The following is a 16,161-nucleotide window of genomic DNA, read 5'->3' on the forward strand; positions in this document are numbered from 1 at the left end:
TAGGGCCTTGCCCTTGCTGAGGCTGGCTTTGAACTCGTGATCCTCCTGCCTCAGCCTCCTGAGCTGCTGGGATTTCAGGTGTGCTCCAGGTTGGAAGTTTTTATCCTAAGACAAGGTGTTACTAAGTTGCCCAGACTGGTTTTGACCTTCTGGCCTCAGCCTACCAGGGGTGCATTGGTTTCCTCAGCTCTTGCGAAGGTAGCTGAGAGCGCGCATAGCTCTTCAACTTGGTATCACCGCCAGATGATAGTCGCCATCATGCTCTGCTTTTCCAAACGACCTGATTAATCTTTCTTTACCCTCAGCCCCAGCAAAACCCATCATTTTCCGACAGCACCCAACAGGCCTCAACCCTGCTGGGATGTACCACCCCAAATCCCAACCCCCGGGGCCCCGCCCCTTGCTTGGTGTGCCCCGCCTCCTGCATGCAGAAACCGGAAGCGGAAGTAAGCCTCTACATGGGTGCCTTGGGGACTCCCGGTCAGGTGGTTCCTCACGGGCGTTTCTCCTTTACAAGGGGTTCCCTCAGTCGGTTTCCCAGCCGTCCTGGGGCGCATCCTCTACTCGTTGCCCGGGCTTCCCTCAGCTGGGTGGCCCTAGACGCAGGTGGGCTCCTCCCGCCCCTGGCTCCCTGGTGACGGCAGCGGGGACTCAGGGCTGCGCCGGTGGCTGGCGCGTTTCCCGTAGGTGGGAGCTGGAGAGCCCTGAGGCGTTTCCTGTCTCCACCTGCGGCCTCTGTGCAGAGAGCGGAAGCCGGGCTGGCGTTGGGATTCGCGAGAGGAGCCTGGAGAGGGTCTCCGCGGGGTTCCTTCCTTTCTAGCAGGCTACATTGTAGTCGCCCAGGCTCGTATGTTGAAATAGATTTGTCACTGTGTCATGACCAAGGGGATGAACCAGACAATATTTTTTCTATTAATGCTGTGAATTTTACTAACCAGTGATTAAATGTCCTTGTTTTGTGGTGCTGGAGACCGAGCCAAGGGCCTCACCCATCCGCAGGGATGTTCTACCCCTGAGTACGTCCCCAGCATTTTTTTTTAACTTATTTTTACATTTTGAGACTGGGTTCTCGGTGGCCAGGCTGGCCTGCAATTTGTGATCTTCCTGCTTCAGCCTTCCTAGTAGCTGGGTTTAGAGGTGTGCAGCACTGTGCTTGGCACTTCAGGATTTTTCTATTTGGTGCTTTATTTCCCATTGTTTGCACAAAAAGACTAGGCCAGATGCAAAATTCATGATCATTTCAGTATTTTTTTTTAAATTTAAAATATGTTTTTAGTTGTAGATGAACACACAGTGTCTATTTATTTTTATGTGGTGCTGAGGATTGAACCCAGTGCCTCACACTTGGCGAGGCAAGCACTTGACCACTGAGCGCCTTCCCAGCTCTCATCAGCTTTTTATTCAGGAATGGTATTATACCTCCAGTGGACTCACTGTCCTGGTGGAAATGAGCCACTGGCCAAAGGAGTTGGGCTTAAATAGGTTATACTGAGAGGTGATTTAGTGATCATGTCAGTTTGGGCACTCAGGAATTTGAGTTTTGGGGTTGAGGGCCACAGACACCTGGAGAGAATTCATCTTGAAAGAGATTAAAAGCTTCCCAGAGATTATCATTTTAGGTTTGATGAAACACTTTCTCCCCACTTGTGGCCAGTATCTGAAAAGGATTTATCTTTCAAGAGATGAAGGCTATCAATGTATGGCTTTTGTTTTCACTCCCTTTTCCCAGTCTGCACTATCTTGGGGTTTTTTCATTTTCCATAACTAACACCCATGACTGCATGTGGTAGGGTGAGCACAAATATTACCTAAGTAAAATGATATTAAAGAGTAGTTGGTGTGGGTATTAAGAAAAATATCCTTGTCCAAGGCCAATGGCTTGGAAGAGGAGCTTAGAGATAGCACATTTGAATAAAGTCTTTCCTCTGACACTATAGTGCCCAACAGTGTTCTAGGTTAAATTCTGATAATAGGGAAAAAGAACTCTAATAAACAACTAAATTGTAAGGCATGTGTCCAGAAATGTACTCAGGCATTTAGGCTTTGAAGACAAGTAGACTTGTCATACTCTGGCTTAGTAGTTTTGTAATAGTAATCCTCCTGCCTCAGCCTTCCAAGTAACTGGGGGTTATAGGTGTGTACCTCTGTGTCTGGCTTTCTAGCTGTTTTATGTATTTATTTAAAAGGAATATATGGCGTTCAATTGAATGTGAACGTGATTACAAAGGTCTCACAGAAAAGAGGTTCCAGATTTACATACTTGGCTTCACAGATTAGATTTCATTCATCCATCCATTAACAGTTTTCATTCATCAGATATTCAAAGGTTCATATGTTCTAGGCGGCGAGGCACAAGGAATTCTGGTTCTTGCTATCACAATGTGTCTTGTGATGGGTATTGCCTAACTGTTTTAGAACACAGGTTGGCCGTCTGTTTCTTTATTGGATCATATAGGAAATATTTTAGGTTTTGAAGGCCAGAGAATTTCTATTGCAAGGAAATTCTCATTTTAGTACAAAAGCACCAAGGAAAAGCTTATAAAGAAATGTTTTGTTGTGTTCCCGTCAAACTGATGTACCCAAACAGAGTACTGATTAGCTCATGCCTATTTTGCCAAATCTGGCCTAGAATAAAGAAAATTTGCTACTTGTGGGCCTGCCATAAAGATGTGCTGTGCAGGCTCATAGGCCTCTCAGGTTTGTGAGGGGGGAAAAGAAAAAAATTCCTATTCCCTCAGTGTGTTTTTATTCATTAAAACCTCATCATGTACCTGTAATGCCAACTACTTGGAAGACTAAGGCAGAAGGTTCTGAGTTTAAGGGCATCATAGGTAATTTAGGAAGACCCTGTCTCAAATTAAAATATGAAAAGGGCTGGGGATGTAGCTCAGGAGTAGAGTGCTTCTGGATTCAATCCCCAGCAAGGAGTGGGAAGGAACAAACAAACAAAAACTCATTTAATCTTGGGTTTCATGTTGTGCAGATTTGCTATGATGTAACTAAGGTAGCAGGTGAAATTGTTTCTGTTACAAGGAACTGATTGTATCATTGTGGAAATTATTTCATTTAGAGTATTTCTCTCATTTCTGCTACCTGTTCTGGAGCAATATGGAACTGGAATTGGTCACCAAGTGTGATATTGTGTGGTCTGTATTTGGTCTTAGTCCAGTGTCCTGGTACAGAGTTTCTAAGACCTGCGGAATGTCTGGAGTGATAAAAATGGCTTTGTATGCTCATAAGATGACTAGTGGCTGCTAGACTCTAGATAACCTAAGGATCATGGCTGGTCCAGAAAGATGGAGGCATGATTAAAGGATTGGAACTTTCACACTCCCACACGCCAAACTCTAGGAAGGGAGACATAGGGTTAAGTTGATAACCAGTGGCTACAAGTAAAGCCTCTATGAGAACCCCAGAAGAGTGGGTTTGGGGAGCTTCAGGATAGCTGAACATGTTGAGGTTCTTGGGTATGGAAGCTCTGCACCTTTCCCACCATACTGTGTCCTATCCATCTCTTTATCTGACCATCCATCTATGTACTTTGTAATATTCTTTATAAGAAACTAGTAAACACAGGGAAGTATTTCTTTGCATTCTTTGAGTGGTCCCAGCAAATTCCCTCCCTCAAGGAGGAGGTAGCCAGTTGGTCATAGGTGTATGTGACAACCTACTACCTGTGACTGGCTTCTGGACTTGGGAATGTATTGTGGGACTGAGCCCTCAACCTGTGGAATGACAGTATCTCCAGCGAGATGGTAAAATAGTTTTATTGAATTATCAGATACCCAGTGGATGTCTGTTGGACTGCTTGATGTGTGCAGATCCCCCTGACATCTTGTATCAGAAGTATTCTGTGCTAAATTAGGTGACTGTAAAAGAGTAATTGTGTGTGACCTCATTATAATTATACTGTGAAGAGATAAATTTATTTTTTTAGAATTGATAAGTCTATCAGACAGAATTTGATCAACCAGAAAGTATATGTGGGTAGAAAGGGAAAGAGATCTGCTGACTGAGTCCTGCCATAGATTCAGGGAAACCACAGAATCTTCTGAGCCTCCCCTGAATTGATTCTCAGGTCCCCAGTGCTGTCAGCCTCACCCATCTTCTCACACACACTGGAGGAATTGTACCTTTCTGAACAGAATTTGTGACATCTTTTAGGACTCAGTGACCTTTGAGGATGTGGCTGTGGACTTTACCCAGCAGGAGTGGGCTTTGGTGGATCTTGCTCAGAGGAGCCTCTACAGAGATGTGATGCTGGAAACCTTCCAGAACCTGGTCTCACTAGGTAAGATTGGCAATGTTGTCCATATAGTGGTTTAGAAAACAATTTTATCTACTAGTTGACCTTGTTCCATGATCTGTGCTGAGGAGTGGCAGTGCTTGATAAATAAGACAAATGTGGTCACTGACCACAGGGTGCTTATGATCTGGAGGCTTCTTCATGAAAATGAACACGGGCATATTAAACTTGTTTTTTCTTTTTCTTTTTGTGGTTGAAAGCCTTGAGGCTTATTAAGTGTTGAATGTGTGGGCATTGAGGGGCTTCTCTGGGGCACAGGGAGAGTTTGTGATTTGAGACCTTTGAAGTGTCTATTGCTGTGAATTCCCTTTACATAGAGACCACCAGGAGCACACCTGTAAGTTAAACAAGTGGGGTTTATTTTGCAGTCATGGGAGAACATACCCATGGGGAGTCGAGGGGCATTTTAGTAAGAGGGTGTTAGAAAGTACCTATTAGAGAATTTGTGCTTTTTGGATGATTTAGAGATGAGTCTATGGGGTAGATTATATTGGTATCTTAGGCCCTCTGTGAACAAGTACCATAAAACTGGTGGGTAAAAAGTATAGAAATTTATTCTTTCATATTTCTTGCATCTGGGAGTGTGAAACAAGGTGTCAGCAGAGCTATATTCTTTCTAAAGGCTCTAAGGAAATAGTCCCTCCCTGTGTCTTTCTAGCTTCTGCTGGATGCTGGCAGTCCTTTTTGTTTATAGATGTATCACTCTAGTCTCTGCCTCCACCATTACCTTCCCTGTGTACCTGTTTCTAATCTACATCCATATAGGGACATCAGTAATTGGATTTATGATCCATCTTAATCCAGAATAACCTCATCTTAACTTTACTTTATTGACAAATACCTTGTTTCCATATAAGGCAACATTCTAAGGTTCTAGGTGGATATTTTTTTTGAAAAGATTCAAACTATTTTTAGATGAAGTTTTAGTTAATAGCAAAATTGAATGGAAGGTAGAGAGATTTTTCTACTCCAAAGATGGATAGCCTCACAAGAATGGTAATTTTTTAAAATAATTAATGGACCTATGTTGATATATCATCATCACTTAGAATTCATTCTTTGTATTTAGATTTTTTTTCTTGGTACCAGGAATTGAACCCAGGGGAACTTAACCACTGAGCCAAATTCCAGTCCTTTTTGTTTTTATTTTGAGACAGAGTCTTGCTAAGTTGCTTAGGGCCTCATTAAGTTGTTGAGGCTGGCTTTGAACTTGGTGATCCTCCTGCCTTAGTCTCTCAAATGGCTGAGATTTTAGGTATGTGCCATCATATCTGGTCATTTCTTTTTAGTGGGTACTTTTTTTTTTTAGAGTTATACTTTATTTCTAAAAGTATAACTACACCATTTCCCTTAATTACTTTTTTACTCTTTTATCAAGATATACATACACTAATGTGCATGAAGTGCCAATCTATGTACAGCTTGATGAAATTTCACGTGGATGTATCCATCCTGGTGGACACATTTCTAGGATTCCAGGAAGTTCATTTATCTCCTTTCTCAATAATCACACCAAAGAGGAAACCCAATTTTGACTCTTACTATACTTGATTTGGTTTGATTGTTCTTGCTTTTAGATAAATGTTAAACTATAATATATACAGTTTTTTGTTTGGCTTCTTTAACTCAACTTAATGCCTGGTTTGTCCTTTAGTTGGTCTTTTGGTAGACTTACATACTTACTTCTCTTGGTATATGCTATATGGGAGGTAATGCAATTACTGAATGATAGGACAGACTTCATATATAGTTTTGGTAGATACTTTAGTTTTTAAAAAATGTTGGCTGCAGCTGTAATCCCCCAACAGCATATAAGTTTTAGCAGTTTCACACACCTGGCCCACGCTTAGAAACTTTAGCCATTCATTAGAGTCTGTAGTGATATTATGCGTTTTTCTGATATGTAATGGTTTAGAGTACCTTTTTGTGTGCTTATTGGTTATTTGGACATCTTTATGAAGGCACTTTTTGAAGCATTTCACCCATTTATTGTCCTCTCTCTTTTTTAAAAATTTAAATGCTTTCCTTCTGGTTAGTTGTCTAATTCTATGTATATGTTATATGTATCTTTGTATCTTGATACATACACATCCTCCTATCTATCTGTATTAACACACACATACACACACATATATACATATTGTATATATGTTCATAAAAATGCATATATATTATATCAGATAACCTTTTCCAGTCTTTGGGTAGTTTCTTCACTCAATTTTTTTTCTATAAAGTGTATTTATTTATTTGACTTCAGTGATGTACACCACAGTCATTCCCGTGCTCAACCCCTTCATATATAGCCTGAGGAACAGGGACATCAAGAGGGAGATTCCTCAGAAGTACAGTGTTCATATTGGATAAGCCAGTGAAACCAAACTTGTGGAACCCCCAACTCTGTCCATCTGGTTCTGTAGTTTTTGTCGCTCTCATGTCTTTCAATTTTCTCAATATCTCCTATATGAACACTGCTTCTTTTGGTACATCTGTAATGGGTTTGATGGAGTATTATGGGATGTTGTCTACATTAGAGTCACTGTATAACTGAATTCTACAACATCTATATAACCTTCTTTATTTTTCATCTATGGCCCGAGCATCTTGGAGAAATGCACAAATGTTTTGGAAAAGTAATTTCAATCTTCATCCCTTTCAAAAATTCATACCTCTTTTCTATACTACTTTCATGTCTTTTAGATATATTTAGGTATGTTATGTGTAAGGATGAACATAACTGGTCCTCAGCCTGGGTGCTCTGGTTTGGTTATAGTGACTCAAAACTCCATGTGTTGGTAGCTTGGTCCTCAGAGTGGTGATATAGGAGGTGGTGGAACCTTTGAGTGGTGGGGTACCAGAAATTAAATATGTTATTGGGGAGTGTCCTTGAAAGTGATTAATGCTGGTCTCAAGGAATAAGTTAGTTCTCATGAGAGTGGTTTGTTATAAAGGAGCAAGGCTGGCCCCTCCCTGCTCTCCAGGGTCCTGCTTACCATGTGATCTTTCCCTTTCTGTGTGCTTTCTGCATGATGCCATCTGCTATGATGTGACATAGTCACAAGAAGCTCTCAACAGAGCTGATGTCATGCTATTTGGACTTTCTGCCTTCAAACTAAACTACATAAATCTCTACTTTATAAAGTACCTAGCTTCAGGTATTAATTTTTTTTATGCTGGGGATTAAACCCATCGGTGCTTTACTACTGAGCTACATCCCCAGTTATTTTTTATTTTTTGTTTTGAGACAAGGTGTCACTAAATTGCTGAGGTTGGCCTTAAATTTATGATTCTCTTGCCTCAGCCTCTGGAGTCACTGGGATTACAGGTGGGTGCCACTGTACCTGTATCAGGTGTTTTGTTATGGCCACAGAAAATACAAGAATACATTTGTCTTCATGTTGGAGTCACTTGGGGAGACTTAAAAATATTGATCATTGTATCTCACTGCAAATTCTGATTAATTGGACTGTAGTGTGGCTTAGCATGAAGATTTTTATGTGATGCAGGTTGTTTTAATGTGCCACCAAGGTTGAGAACTATTGCTCTAACCCCACGACTAGTTCAAAGATGATTATTGTGTTTGATTCTTTTACTAGTCAGCATAACTAAAGATCTTTTTTTGGTACTGGGAATTTTTTTTCTTTTTGTACTCAGGGGTCCGTAGCCATGAGCCACATCCCTGGCATTTTTAATTTTTTATTATTATTTTTCTGTTTTAATTAATTTTTAAATTTATATATGACAGCAGAATGTATTACAATTCATATTACACATATAGAGCAAAAATTTTTCATATCTCTGGTTGTATACAAAGTATATTCACACCAATTCATGTCTTCATACATGTACTTTGGTTAATGATGTCCATCATATTCCTCTATCAGTTCTAACCCCATACCCCCTCTAATTTTTATTTTTTATTTTGGTACTGGGGATTGAACTTGGGGCCCTCAACCACTGAGCCACATCTCCAGCCCTATTTTCTATTTTATTTATAGACAGGGTCTCACTGAGTTGTTTAGTGCTTCACCATTGCTGAGGCTGGCTTTGAACTTGTGATCTTCCTGCTTCAGGCTCCTGAGCTGCTGGGATTACAGGTGTATGGTACTGCACCTGGCTCCCAGCCCTTTTTTATATTTTATTTAGAGACAGACTCTCATTGAGTTACTGAGGCTGGCTTTGAACTCATAATCCTCCTACCTCAGCCTCCTAAACTGCTAGGATTACAGAAACACTGAAGACTTTAAAGTGATGTGAGCCCACAAGAGGAGAGGTTGTTAAAAAAGCTCACCTTAGCGGGTGGGGGTTGTGGCTCAGTGGTAGAGTGCTTGCCTAGCATGCATGAGGCACTGGGTTCGATCCTCAGAACCACATAAATGTAAAATAAAGATTTTGTGTCCACCTAAACCCAAAAATAAATATTAAAAAAGCTCACCCTAGCAACAGAAAATGTGATTTTACCCAATATTTCTAATGTAGTCAAATAATGTTTATTTACCTATAACTATTTATATTATTTAATTACCTATACTGTCCTCCAACAACATAGCTGGTCATCTCTGCTGATTAATAAAATATTATCTTGCCCCACATTCACAATTTTATACTTACCTCAGCAAATGGAAGCTTTTTCCTTTCATTAATAACAGTATCTTTAGAACTTCACTTTTAAACATTGCTTTTTTCTCTCTTCTGTTGGCAAGAACTGTTTTTGATGTTTGGTCTACATCCATTATAGGGGAATTCATCTTGCTTTTAGAGATGTTGTGTATAGTTTCTGAGGTAGTTATTTGATATCTTTTTTTTAAATCTTTTTTTTAGTTGTAGATGGATACAATGTCTTTATTTTTATTAATTTATTTTTATGTTGTGCTGAGGATTAAACCCAGGGCCTCATTCATAAAAGGCAAGCGCCCTACCAATTGAGCTACAACCCCAGCCAAGTTATTTGATCTTAACCAATGAATACTTTATTTTTATTTGTCTTTTTGTTATTAAGCTAAGTTGTCTACCAACTTCACTCCTCAATACTGATATCAGAGAAGGGAATGCTGTTTACAGAGAAGAAGTCATACCAGCCAGTGATAAGTGATACTCTCATAAAAGATGGCTAAATTAGAGTTCTGATTTACTGGCTCCAACAAACTGCAATAAGACACTTTGGTGTCTGATCTACTCTGAAACCAAAGTAAGTGATTGCCAAAAGTCTTGGAATTTGCAAAGGTAATGTTGCCTTATTATTTTATAATTATGGTCTACAACGTAAGAAATAACTATTTTAGCCATTTTAAGTACATTATTTAGTGGAATTAAATTCCTTCACAATGTTTTGCAGCCATCTCCACTATCTCCAGAACTTTTTCCATCTTCCCCATATGAAATTCGGTACATATTCAACAATAACTACCCATTTCCACCTACCTCAGACCGTAACAATGACCACTCTATTTCTTGTCTCTGTGAATTTGACTGCTCTAGGGATATCACATGAGTGGAGTCATACAGTGTTTGTCCTTTTGTGACTGAATAATTTCACTCATCATAATGTCTTCAAGGTTCATCCATGTTGTAGTATGTGTCAGAATTTCCAGAATGTCAAGGCTAAATAATATTCCCTTGTATGTATACATTATCTTTTGTTTATTGATTCATCTTTTGAAGAATACTTGAGTTGTTTCCACACCTTGGGTACTGTGTGTATGTGTATCTCATTTTCCTTAACCATTCATGTGTCAACAGACACGTTGCTTTATATTTTGGCTTTTGTGAATAATGCTGAAATTATTGTAAAAGTGCAAATATTTTATTCTTTGGGATATACACTCAAAAGGAATTGCTGAATCACATTATTGTGTGTGTGTGTGTGTGTGTGTGTGTGTGTGTGTGTGTGTTTATTTTTAGGAACTTCCATATGGCATTCTATAATGGATATACCACCAGTTTACATTCCCACGAACAAAGTACATAGGTTTCCTTTTCTCCATACCCGTACCAACATTTGTTATATTTTGACTTTTTGTTAATAACCATTATAAATGATGTGACTTACATGGTTTTGATTTGCATTTAGTTGACAATTAGAGATGTTGAATATTTTTCATATACCTGTTTGCCATTTCATGTCTTCTTTGGGAAATGTCTTTTAAGGCCTTTTGTCTATTTTTCATTGACTTATGTATTTATTTTTGCTATTGAGTTGTTTGTGTTCCTTATGCATTTTGTATCTTAACTTCCTGTCAGATAAATGGTTTGCCAATTATTTTCGTATTCTGTAGGTTATATCTTCACTGATTGTTTTCTTTGCTGTGCAAATTGTTTTTAGTTAGATGTAATCTCATTTTCCTGTATACCCTAAAAACATTTTCTACAGGGTACAGTGCACACAGCTGTAACCCCAGCAATTTGGGAGATGGAGGTAGGTGAATTGTGATTTCAAAGCCAGACTCAGCGACTTAGCAAGTCCCTATCTTGAAATAAAAACCAAAAAGGGCTGGAATGTAGCTTAGGGGTTAAATGCCCCTGGTCCAATCCCTAATAAAAAAATCAAGCAAAACCGTTTTCCTAAACCAGTGTCAAGAGTTTTTTCTTCTCTGGTTTTCTTCTAGTAGCTTTACAGTTTCAGGTCTTAGGATTAAATGTTTAATTCATTTTGAGGAGGTTTTTATATATGGTGTGAGATAAGGGTCCAGTTTCATTTTTCTGCATGTAGTTAGAAGAATCTATCTAGTTTCTCTTCCACTACCTCTAGAGTCCCCCATCATTCAGTCTCAGTCATAGTTATTCTGTGCCTGAACTCAATAAATGTCCCAGTGAATTCTCACTTCTGCTTAGTTACAACGACTCATGGAACTCTAGAATACACTTGCATTATATTTATTCATATTTGCAGTTCATGATGTCTACAATAAATGTGCTCTTTACCTCTGAGTATTTTATATAGTTGATCAAGTGGAATATATGAGAATTATGGTGTATTGCTTTTGATTTGCATTTCTCTGATAATTAGAGGTGATAGGCAGCCCTCTTGAGTGGGAGATTTCTGTGCTGAGGAGAGAGAGATTAGTTTGTCATTAACTGACATGAGGAAAACTCAAATCCATACCCAATCACAATGGAAAGGATGGTGTGTGTATGTGTGGGTAAATGGCAGAGAGTAATTTTGGGAGAACAAGTGACCAAGTGGCATGTGTTTTAGAGGTTGGCTGGAAAGGAAGAGATTGAATAATGAGAAAATTTAGAATGCTGGATGATCAGTAGCCAAAAGTATAATATCAAATTGAAATAATTATGGGTAGATCCCTCAAAATGTAATATCAAATTGAAATTATGATAGGTAGATCCAAGGAGCGAAACTGATCAAGGAAGGAACATACCATTGATTTGATATTGCTTCTGATACTGAGGTTAGATAATATTGTGTATGAAAACTAATATTACACTCTACTGTAAAATAAAGATTCAATTCTTCCTTTTAAGATTTGTTCTTTTCCTGATTATGTGCCACATGATGAACATCATTAGGCAATAAAAAGGCTACCTCCATGTATTCACCTTTTAGATGGAGAAACCTAGAAGAGGGAATTCATAAGCATAGAAAGAGCCATAGTGGTTGCCAGGGGCTGGAGGTGGAGGAGTATGGTGAGTTACTGTTTAATGGAAATTAAAGTTATGTTTGGGATGATCAAAAGCCTGGGAAATGGACAGCGGTGCTGCCGCATAACATTGTGAATACACATGGTGCACTGAACCATGCACTGAAAAATCGTGACAATGGCATGTTTTGCTATTTATATGTTACCACAATAAAAATTAATAAAAAGTTTAAAAACCACATGAAATATTTAAAAAGTAGATTCTGAGGTCTTTCCCTGAAGATATTGACAAGGTAAGTCTTGGATAGAGTAGGAGGCTGTATATTAGCAAAGCCCAAGTTGATGCTTTTGAGAAACCTAAATCCTAGGATAGTGTTTCTCAAAGACTGTCTTGGGAGCTGGGGATGTGGCTCAAGCGTTAGCGTGCTCCCCTGGCATTTGCAGGGTGCTAGGTTCAATCCTCAGCACCACATAAAAATAAAATAAAGATGTTGTGTCCAACGAAAACTGAAAAATAAATATTAAAAAATTCTCTCTCTCTCTTTAATAAAAAAAGACTGTCTTGGGGATATAAAAATTGAAACTTTCCCAAAATGCAAATTATCAGACTCAAAGTTAGACCTACTGAGACAGAAACTGGGGGTGAGTGGGTCTCAGTACTCTGAATTTAAACAAGTCCTCATGGTCATCCTGGTGTAGGTCATCCTGGTGTAGGATTTTGTGAATCCCTACCCTAGTGAATCTTGAGACCCTTTGCTACTCAGTCATCTGCCTGATTAGGAAACTGTAAGTGGAAAATGGTGACATTTGTCTCCAAGAGGGAATCTAGCAAGACTAGTTACTCTTCCCAGAGGAGAGGAACACAGGAGAGAGGAATCCTGATGGACCTACAGTTAACTCCCTGGAATAAGGAATTGATGAGTTAGAGACTTCTTCCTGTGTATTCCTGCCCTTATGGAGCCAAACTGATCAAGGAAGGAACATACCATTGATCAATTTGTTTAATAAACTTCAGTGGGGATACAGCCTCCGGCATGCAACATGAAACTCATCAGCTTATAGTTACCAAGGCCTTTAAGTGCCAGGCTAAGACACTCATGCCTTCTCCAGAAGAAGTCAGCCAGACCCCATACCATATGCCTGGCTCTGTCTCCCTGCTCTTTCAGTGGACAGATTTTCTGTCTTCATCAGAGAACATAATTCGAGGAAGTTGGCCCTGCTTTGGGTCCATGCTGCAAATCCTACATAGCCCAGTAAGTGTTGAGGGAAAAGAGATGATATTCATGGAGAGGGAGCACTCAAGAATATTTGCTTGGAAAGTAGAATGCCTAGATTAGTTGCTTAAAGTTGCCTTTGTATAGTGAAGTTTTACTTTCATTGTATAGTATTTGGGTGGATAGCTGAGGAGGTTATGGGGAGGGTTACTCTGTGTTGGTCTTCAGGGCACCCTGACAGCACAAAATTGCTGTGGATAACATAGTCCAGTGTTAGAGTTACCAGTCTGGGTTTTACAAATGGATGCTTTGTATTAAAGTCTTGTTCTTTTCTAGTCATTTTTGTTGTCTGACCCAAGAACTCCAAAGTCTTCATTCTTCCTTAGCCTAGAACAAGCCTTTCTGAATTCTGCTGTCACTGTCATGTGCTTATAACACCCCTGTTTCTCCCGACAGCCCTGGCCGTCTTCCCCACTTCACCTGTATCCATGGTTCTCAGCAGAAACATTTAAGGGAGAAGTGCTTTCATAAAAGCACTTCCCTTCAAAAACCTGAATGTTTGTGTAGACTTTATATCTTTTTCTCAGAGGACCTAATATAGAGCTGAGAAGAGATTCCAGCTTCAGAGGCCAATCCTTTCATTAACCATTCCCCAAATCAGCAGAGGTCATAAGAATACTTTGGAGTACTCTCCTCTCTGGTGCTCATTAATTACTGGTGTAAGACTGATATCACACTGTTCTCATAGGAACCTGAATGGATGGGGGGATTCTTGGCATAGCACTGGGAAGAATAGGAGGGCATTTTCCCAGCATGGCTCTTTTCTTATTTATGTTCTGAGGCTCCTGCAACCAGACACAGTGGAGGGAATGTTCTCATCCATTTGCCTTCTATTGTTCTCTTTGGGAAATTGGTGTTTGGGGAGAGAACACAGAGAGAGGACTTCCTCAATCAGAGATGGAAAGTATTCAGCTGTTCTACATGCAATTGAAAGGACAAATATAAACACTGAGGAACTTCCAAGACAGGAATGGAAATGATGACTCTCCATTTATAATCCCACCAGAACTACTGTTATAACAGTTCTTTGTAAATTTCATGTAAATGTGTGATTCCTCTATTTATTCTTCCTTTTGTTTTCATTGTAAAAGAGGACAGAAACACAGGGACATGTATGTAAGTGACTCAGACAAAGCTTGTGGAGAGTAAGTTGCTGATGTTTCCATGGGAAAGGATTCCTGGTGAGAGAGTAAGTAGAAGGGCAAGAGAAGATGGTCTGGCTACACTGTTGCATCTTGGGATGTGCTAACTTGGGGATATATCCTGCCTAGGCTTGAGAGAAGGGCCTGGCTATTTAATGAGTAAAAACATATTCCCTCTTCTCTCTTCCTTTCCTCTTTCAAAAACTTTTGATACTTTTTATCACATCTCTGTATATTAACTCCCTTGGGGGCAAGGGTTGCTAAAGATTTTGGAGTAACAGACACCCAGGGTATACTAGATGAGTCATAGCAATGGAAAAAAATTGTGGGCTCATCCATTCAGTAATTTAGCCCCAAACAATATGAGTTATCCTCTATGCCAAGAAGTCAGTTGGATTTGAGGATGGATGGGGTTGGAAATAGCCTAAACAGGGGAGAGCTATGTCAAGTATAGAAATACAGGAAGAAATTAGAGGGAAGAGTGCTTGAAAATCATGGTTATATAAGAGGCTCTGTCCCATTTTGATACAAGGTAGGTTTTCAATATGTTCAGAATTTAGAGTAAAAGTTGAGAAGTGCTGAGAAATGAGGCTGTAGGATCAGAGTAGACCCATGATATATCAAGAATTCCAGATATTTTCAGAATGACTGGCCTGAAAAAAAATTCACATGTTGAAATCCTAACCCTCAAGGCTATAGTATTAGGAGATTGGACCTCTTGGCAGATAATTACATCTTGAGAGTGAAGCTTCATGAATGGGATCAGTGTCCTTATAGAATAGGCTCAAAGTAGCTTTTTCACCCTCTCCCACCATGTGAGGACACATCAAGATAGTGCCATCTGTGAACAAAGAAAATGGGCTCCCATAAGACACTGGGTCCCTCATTGCTTTAATGGTGGACTTTCTAGTCATCAGAACAGAGAGAAATAAATTTCTGTTGTTTGTTAACCACAGAATTGTGATATTTTGTTGTATCATCCTGAATAGCATCAGAAAGACATCTAAAAATTTCAGGCAGGGAAATAAAATAACCAGTTTTTCATTTTAGAAATATTGGCAGCCTGGGCAACTTATTGAGACCTTGTATCAAAAAAATAAAAAAATAAATAAATAAAGAGGGCTGGGGTTGTAGCTCAATGTTAGCATGTGTGAGTCCCTGTATTTGATCCTTAATACAAGCAAGCAAAACAAAACAAGAACAGTAAAAATCCCCAAACAATAACAACAACTACTCACCCCCAAACTCCCAAAACCAAAATGAAAACCAAACCAAAATAAAAAATCAAAACCAGGGCCAAACCGAAATCCCCACGTCTGTTTGTGACTTTTTCCATGTCTTTTCTTATGGCATTGCAATGGTTTAAACCTTGATAATTATGTTTTCCTTGACTGTTTGACCAATCAGTTGATTTATTATAGGTGAAGAGCACCTGTATAATAGCATGTAGCAAATGTGCAGAAAGCACTTGTTTCTGTAGAATGTTGAGGGTCACAGGTACACTACCTACTAGTCATTTGTTAACATGGTTTATTATTTGTTGAAAATATTTTCTTTTCCTCCCTCCTTGCCTTCCTCTCTCTCTCTCTCTCTTCCTTCCTTTTGACCTCCTTTTCTGTTATTTCTTCCTTTCCTTTGGAAACTGAAATCCTACTCATCCTGCTCATCCTGAAGTATTTTTTCAGATATTTCCCCTCCTTTCAAATTTTCTTATTGCTCAAAGTCATCTGACCCTCCTCTGAGTCCCTGTCCTGCCACACACAAGGAAGATAACTCAGACCTTTCTTTAGGTCTCTGAGCCCCATGTGTATTGGAGCAGGTGTGGATTGTTTTATCCCTAAGATCTAAAA

This window comes from Marmota flaviventris, chromosome 1 (genome assembly GCF_047511675.1).
Source record: "Marmota flaviventris isolate mMarFla1 chromosome 1, mMarFla1.hap1, whole genome shotgun sequence".
NCBI classification, from domain to species: Eukaryota; Metazoa; Chordata; class Mammalia; order Rodentia; family Sciuridae; genus Marmota; species Marmota flaviventris.